Source organism: Monodon monoceros, unplaced genomic scaffold (assembly GCF_005190385.1).
Source record: "Monodon monoceros isolate NGI ecotype Baffin Bay Population unplaced genomic scaffold, NGI_Narwhal_1 Super_Scaffold_6, whole genome shotgun sequence".
Classification (NCBI taxonomy): domain Eukaryota; kingdom Metazoa; phylum Chordata; class Mammalia; order Artiodactyla; family Monodontidae; genus Monodon; species Monodon monoceros.
Window position 1 is genome coordinate 22,469,290 of NW_021703783.1, and position 7,238 is coordinate 22,476,527.

Consider the following 7,238-nt stretch of genomic DNA (forward strand, 5'->3'; position numbering starts at 1 on the left):
GGAAAGTCTCCATCAGATTAAATTCCCCATAGCCTCACAATGACAGGAGTGGGTTCATTGGTATGCTTGGAGGAAAGGGGTCTTACACACCACCACTGTGCTGGGGACTTTCATTTATTCAACATTCAGTAAATAGTTACTTATTTTCTACTGTGGGCTGGATAGGATACAGCAGTGAGTAATCAAAGTCACTGCCCACCTGGGTCTTACATTCTAATGGGAGGGGGCATGTATAGACAACGAACCAAGCTAAGTAACTAATATAGAGTATTTTATACAATGCTAACTTTCATAAGGAAAATTAAGTTAAAAAGTGAGGATTGGGATAGTTAGGGAGTTTGGGATTGACATGTACACACTGCTATGTTTAAAATGGCTAATCAACAAGGACCTCCTGTATAGCACAGGGAACTCAGTGCTATAACTCAATATTATGTAACAACCTAAATGGGAAAAGAATTTGAAAAAGAATATATACATGTATAATTGAATCACTTTGCTGTACAGCTAACACAACCTTGTTAATCAACCATACTCCAATATAAAATAAAAAGTTTAAAAAATGTGAGGATTGGATACAATCACTCTGAGAGAAAGGTATTCTTATTTTATTAATTTTTCAAGTGAGAAAACTGAGGCCAAGAGGAGTTAATTTCCTGAGGTCACACTGCTGAGTGGTAGATCTTCAACTGCAATCCAGGTTTGTTTGAAGAAAGCTCATTCTCTCTCTCTTTTTTTTAAAGTGCCAACTTTTTATTTTAGAGTAAAAGACATTAAAAACAAAACTACCGTCTGTTGTACCATCATTCTATAAAATTAATAATTAAAAATCTTTAATGTTGTATTGCTCATTCTCTTCTTTATTGCCTTAGCTTCATGTTGAAACAAAGGAAGTCAGGAAAATATAAGACAATCTGTTATTTAGGAGTCTTTTCTAGTTGTCTAGTGGGCCGTGACAGAACTCTTTAGCATGTGGTGATGGAGAATTTATGTAGAATATATGGTTCAGTTAAGAAATGCTCTTTCTCCTGCTAAGAGCAAAAATGTTTTTGAGGTCAGCATTTCAGCCTTAGAGCTGAAGATGAGCTAGAATGAAAATTCAAAAAATTTAATTTAAGAAAATAATTTGTATTTCCATTGTGTGCAAACCCATGGGAGAGCTTACATTAGGTTCTGCACTTTGCTGTTGACAAGCATTGTTACAAATCAGCAGCCCGTTTCCAGCATTGTGGTAATCATTTGATCTTTTATTAAAGAACAGTCTTCCAAAAATATTAATTTAAAAATTAATGTCAACACTCTCTGACATTCCATCCCCGAATGCTGAAGAAGAAAAAAGTTTTAGAGTTTTTTAATAATCTTGGTAAATATTATTTGAACCTTACTTCAAGCCAAAACAAGTTTCATGGGGAAAAAAAATCCTTTCTTCAGCCATGGGCAATAAATTTGGCCAGGAGGGCCTGGAAGCAAGAAACTGAACACGCAAAATACTAAGTGGGCATTCATACTCACGAACACCATGATTTTCCGAGAGAGTGATTTTATTCCCCTAAAATAAGAAATGTTTTCAAGAAAATCCTCAATTCTTGTCCATCATCTCTTTATCTCCCCAGTGGGTGTGTGGATACACCTCGTGGGCTTTATTTTATTTTTTTTTCAATACCCAGTGGTTAATAAAAAAAAACCCACTGACTGGACACATTATCCAGTGTTCTTCATGTTTGGTGGAAAGAGGAAAAAAATAGGAGGCTAATGATTCACTCAAAATCCAAACATCTCTCTCCAAGATCGAGGTTTTTTAAGGATTAAGGGGTGTGTGTGCATGCGCATGTGGGCACATGTGTGTGTTTGTAGTGACTGGTGTGTCAACAAAGCTTTCCCTCCTTTCCTATAAGTGGAGCTTTACTTTTCATTTCTTTTCATTGTGCTTATGAGGAAGATATCTCAGGGCTTGAAGTAGCAGAAAGGATTCCAAGTGGTTCTTTCCCACCAAGAGAATGTGTTTACTTTCTCTTATTTAGTAGTTGCTTGCGTCAGTGGAGGAGAAGGGAAGACAGAGAAACAAAAACAAAGAAAGGGGGGAAGACAGTGGAAGGGGGAAAGGAAAAGCAGTGGGGGGTCCTAGGGGTTCTAGATTGGCTCAGAAGTGGAGAAGAATGAAAACTGCTTGAGGAACTGGACAGTAATCTCTCAACCCCAGGCTCCAGATAAACCTGATGCAAGAAAATAAGGTATAGATGGTGAAATGAATTTAGCCCATTACTTGGTAAAGAAGAAAACAAACAACTTTTGTTTTCTCACATAGCAGAAGTTGGATCTATTCGCTGTAAAGCTTGGGAGGAGAAGCCATTAAACCTGGCTTCAATCTGACTCTGCTGCTCTCTAGCTGGTGACCTTGGCCAAGCCACTAGGAATCCTCCAACTACAGCATGCTGACAGTAATATTCCTTTTCATTCCTAACTCATAGAGTTGCCCAGAGGATCAAATGAAATGATTTAGTACACATGCATTCTCTCATTCTACAAGATTTGTTGAGTATCTTCTATGAAGAAATGGACAAACACTTGCTTCATGAAACTTACATTCTAGGTACATTCTAAATATATTTCAGAATTTGCTGTAATATGTGAAATATACATATACATACACACATATACATATCATTCTGTGCATATTATAATATACAGAAACATATTTACTTTGTTATGTAAAGATAGTTACTATGTTACTCTCACATGTGGTGGAAGTTCATAAGAGCACCTTCTGGTGGGTCACATACTATATATATTTGTGTGTAGATGTGTGAATTAAAAATTTAATTGAGCACATTTGTGGATGATTGGCCTGCCTCTTCCCTGACAGTTGGCCTCATCTAGCTTTATCTCTATTCATTTAGGTTTTCCAACACATAACTGGTGCTGCCAGAAAAAGAACACCTTAAAAAAAGAGCTGCTTCCGTCAGTTTGGACAGGACATTCACACCCAGCTAGGCTCACTGCTCTCAGACTCACGGAGTGGGAGGTGGTAGACTACTTTTCTTTAGCTGGAACAATACAACCCCTTCCTCAAAGGTCAGAAAACCATTGCTTCAATTGTTAATATCTGAATAAATTGTATTCATATTTGCTCTTGCTTGAAAAAGCAGAGTTTCTGGAAGAGGATCAAGATTCTTTTTTCGCCTTCTTGCCTCCCATCCTTACCTAGTTCAGTTTTGTTCAGATAGTTTACCACAAGGTAGAGGTAGCCAAGGTCAGGGTTAATGGAAGTTCATCTACCTCCAGAATAGTCACCCTGGGCCCTAACCAGTCCCAGCTGTTGAGAGCGATAAGCTTGAGGATGGGAGAGATGATAGTGTCAGGGATGGAGATTTGGCAAATGGAAAACAGGTCTGTAAATTATTATTACTTCTATTTTATAAAAAGGAAGATGAAAGTCCTGGTTCAAAATCTTAGAGGGGTGATTGCCAAGAGATATGTTCTTATAAAAATAATTATTATTTTTTTCTAAGTTCTATTCCTGGAAGTTGTGGTGTGGCTCCATGGTACCTGTTGCATGACTTTGTAAGTTTGCTCTCTGAAAGTATTTTCTACCCATCCAATTTCCACTGCCACATCTCTCCCTGGACACCAAAGAGAGAAAATCAACATGTAAAACTGTAGAAATGGAATGAATAGAATGAAGTAAGCATTCATTTTATTTCATTCTGTTTAATTCCATCTGCAGCACTACTACTAATTGTGACAATAATTTGTACCATTTAGTGATCGCTATATACCAGACATTTGCTAATTGCATAACACACATTATTTAAATTAGTTCACCCAACAATCTCATGAGCTAGATTTGATTATTAGTCCCACTTTACAATTGAGGGAACAAGTCTAAAGAATTGAGTAGCTTGTCCAAGTCACCCAGCAGGAGAATGTGAAAGCCAGGATTTGAAATCATGACTTCATTCCATGTTTTCAATCCTTCACCATTCTGCCGTGCCTTAGATGTTCTCTTCAACTTCTTTCCTGGCTTTGCATGACTCTTCTTCATCTTCTTCCCTCCACCCCACTCCCCACCTCTAGTCCTTCATTCCCATCAGGTAATTAAAGAAACCAAATGGTAACATTTAAAAACAACAACCAAAAAAAAAGTAAACTCTAAGAACACACAGAACATTACTATTTTTTCTCACTCTTCTGTGTTTGGAAACACGTGTTGGTTTCATGATGGCTTGGGAGCAGAGCCAGTCTTTTCCTTCAGGTAGTCTGCACCAAGTCTTGTGCAGGTCTAAGTGATAGCATTTCTTGGGCATCCTCAAAGCAGGTTTCAGGCATGGCAGAGAACTTGCATTTTATTAGAGGGCTGGTTTCTAAAGCCTTCACCCTTCCCAAGAAGAGCACAAGACAACTACAGGCCGTCGGTGGTCTGTGGCAACCAGAGTGACAGGGTTCCTTGCTACTCCCCAGGAAGAAAGGCAGCAAGTATCTGAAGACTTCCATGAAAAAATTTCAAACTTGATTAAATAAGTAGAAAACAAAGAGGTGAGTTAGAAAGGTTTACAAAAGTAAAAAGAGCAAATATAAATAACTCTGAAAGAAAGGAATAGAGTGCCCCAGAGAAAACCCTCCATATTTATTATGAATAGTGTCTCAAGTATTTTTTAAAAGCAATGGTTCCATTGGGTTGGAGTGCTCCATCTTGTTCCATTGGAATTGGGGTGGTCTGAGAAAGGAAAGGGCCTCCACATTTCAAAGCTGGATGGGGGTATAAAGAGCATAGCTCCAGTTGAGGGAACAAGCAAAAACAACATGGATTTATAATGCGCTAATCCTACATATAGACACTACCCAGATGTCAGGCCTGAATTAAATTAGGATGGAAAGTTTTGGTCTGTTCCACTCACTGCAACTCATCTGTGTGGGGCATTTAAAGTATATATGTCTGGCAGATGTATTGGGACTATTATTAAGTTATTTGGTGAATATATAAAATCTATTTATAAAATACTAATACTTAATATTTTTGCCAGTAATTCACATGGTCATGGAGACATGGTATTATATCCTTTACAAGGTCTTTCCCCTCATAGGCTCAGCCACAGGTCTCTCCACATGTGTACAACGGCCTCCAGACTCCACCGTATGAGTCTGTTCCTTCTCACCTGCATAGTACTTTGGCCAACCTCTGTTTTAGATTCTTGTCTTACTCTCCAACTTGGTGTTGATGCTTTGGATTTTCTCTTGCTTTCTGGACCATCTTCACTTAGAGAAAACTCTTCAGTTACCATATTCTTTGTGCCTTGCAGCTGAAGGTCAGTTCTGCCTACTCCCAAGATCAACCAAAGTCCCATAGATCCAGATCTAAAGCAGAAGCCTGGCCTGTCTCCCCAGCTCAAATAGGGGAAGAAGCTGCACCATTACACAATGCTTAAAACAGGTAGTTTGTATGACAGTTCTGTGTATTGATATATGCCCAATTTTCATCTGTTTCTTATCTACAAATTCAGGGTGGGCCCAAGAATCCCCTTACTCCCTAAAATTATAGATAGAGTCCTTTTTTCTTTCTTCTCCATCATCTTCACTTTTTTTTCCCATTGCATAGCAATTTCATTAGTCTGGATTCAATCTGAGGAGATGTCTGGTATTGTGTCTTGGTCTTGGGAAGGAGAAAAAGAAGTGTGAGAAACAGTTTCTCTCAAATGCAGCCCTCTCAGTGGTGTACTTCCCACGCCAGAGGCAGATCCGTCTCCGTACTATCAGCGTGTGAACCAGAATAACATCTTCCCACGACTGAGTGTTAAAGTAATTTTCTAATTCACTGAGTCACCACCAGTAATAATACTTCACTTCATATGTGATGTTCTTACTTAAGGACACAGAGGATGCTAAAGATTGTTGCCACGTAGCTTCTGAGCACTTGAGCACTTCCCATAATACTCAACGGTGGGCACACTGCAAGTGTTCAGAAAATGTTGACCCCCTTTCTTTTTTTTTTTAACATCTCTATTGGAGTTTAATTGCTTTACAATGGTGTGTTAGTTTCTGCTGTATAACAAAGTGAACCAGCTATACATATACATGTATCCCCATATCCCCTCCCTCTTGTGTCTCCCTCCCATCCTCCCTTTCCCACCCCTCTAAGTTGACCCCCTTTCTTGTCTTTCATTTATCTTTTTCTTATTTTCTCATTCCTTTCACCTCCTTTATATCTATTTTTCTTCCTCTCACCAGTTTTCATCTTTTCTCCTTTCCTTCCCATGTCTCCCTTTCTACTGGTGGCTCTCTGGTTTGGAGAGATTCCTTCTATCTAGACCTGTGCTGTCCAGAATGGCAGTCACAGCAACCGTGTGGCTACAGAGCACTGGACACATGGCTAGTTTGCTTTGAGATAAGCTGTCAGTGTGAAATATACACTAGATTTCAAAGATTTAGTAGGAAAAAAGAATGGTAACTATCTCGCTAATAATTTTTATAATGATTATGTGTTGAAATGATAATATTTGAGATCTATTGGGTTAAATAATATATATTAAAATTAATTTTGTCTGTTTCTGCTTACTGTTGAAATTAAGTTAAAAGATTTCTATATGTGTCTCACATTTTATTTCTACTATACAGTGATGATCTAGACTGTATGTAGGTAGTCTTTTTGGCACTAGGAGAATGATCTACATATTTGAAAGGCAACAGGTTGCATTGCCCAATCATTGGCAAATGTCATACATTTACATAACACTTTTTTTGGCTTATTTAGTCCTAGCGTTAGAAAAAGATACAACATTATTCTCTAAAACGTTGTTGTCGTCACATTTATTTTTTGAGAGAGGGGTAAATACATGTCTACTACAATGTTTTTTTCATTTTGTCTTTGGTGTATTCCCTCACCCTGAAGATTTTGCTGGTCTTTGCTAACTGTAGTATGTATTAAGAGAACAATAAAAATATTACTTATCCTAAACAGCGTATGTCTTCTCACCACCTTGGGTCATCCACTCTTTGGTAATGCTTCTTCTAAGTTAAAACTAAAACAACAACTGGACACAGTCAACAGCTCATGGTTTTTTGTAAGTCACAGTTGCTTTGACAGATCAAAGAGTATCAAAGTTCAAATCTATGGGGCGATATACAACAATAAGCTAGTATGGAGAAAAAGTACAGTTAGATTGATTAACACAAGTTTCCATTTTTCTTAAAAATCCAGATTGCTAGGTCAAAAACGTTAAGATTTAAATGAAAAGTTTCTCAGA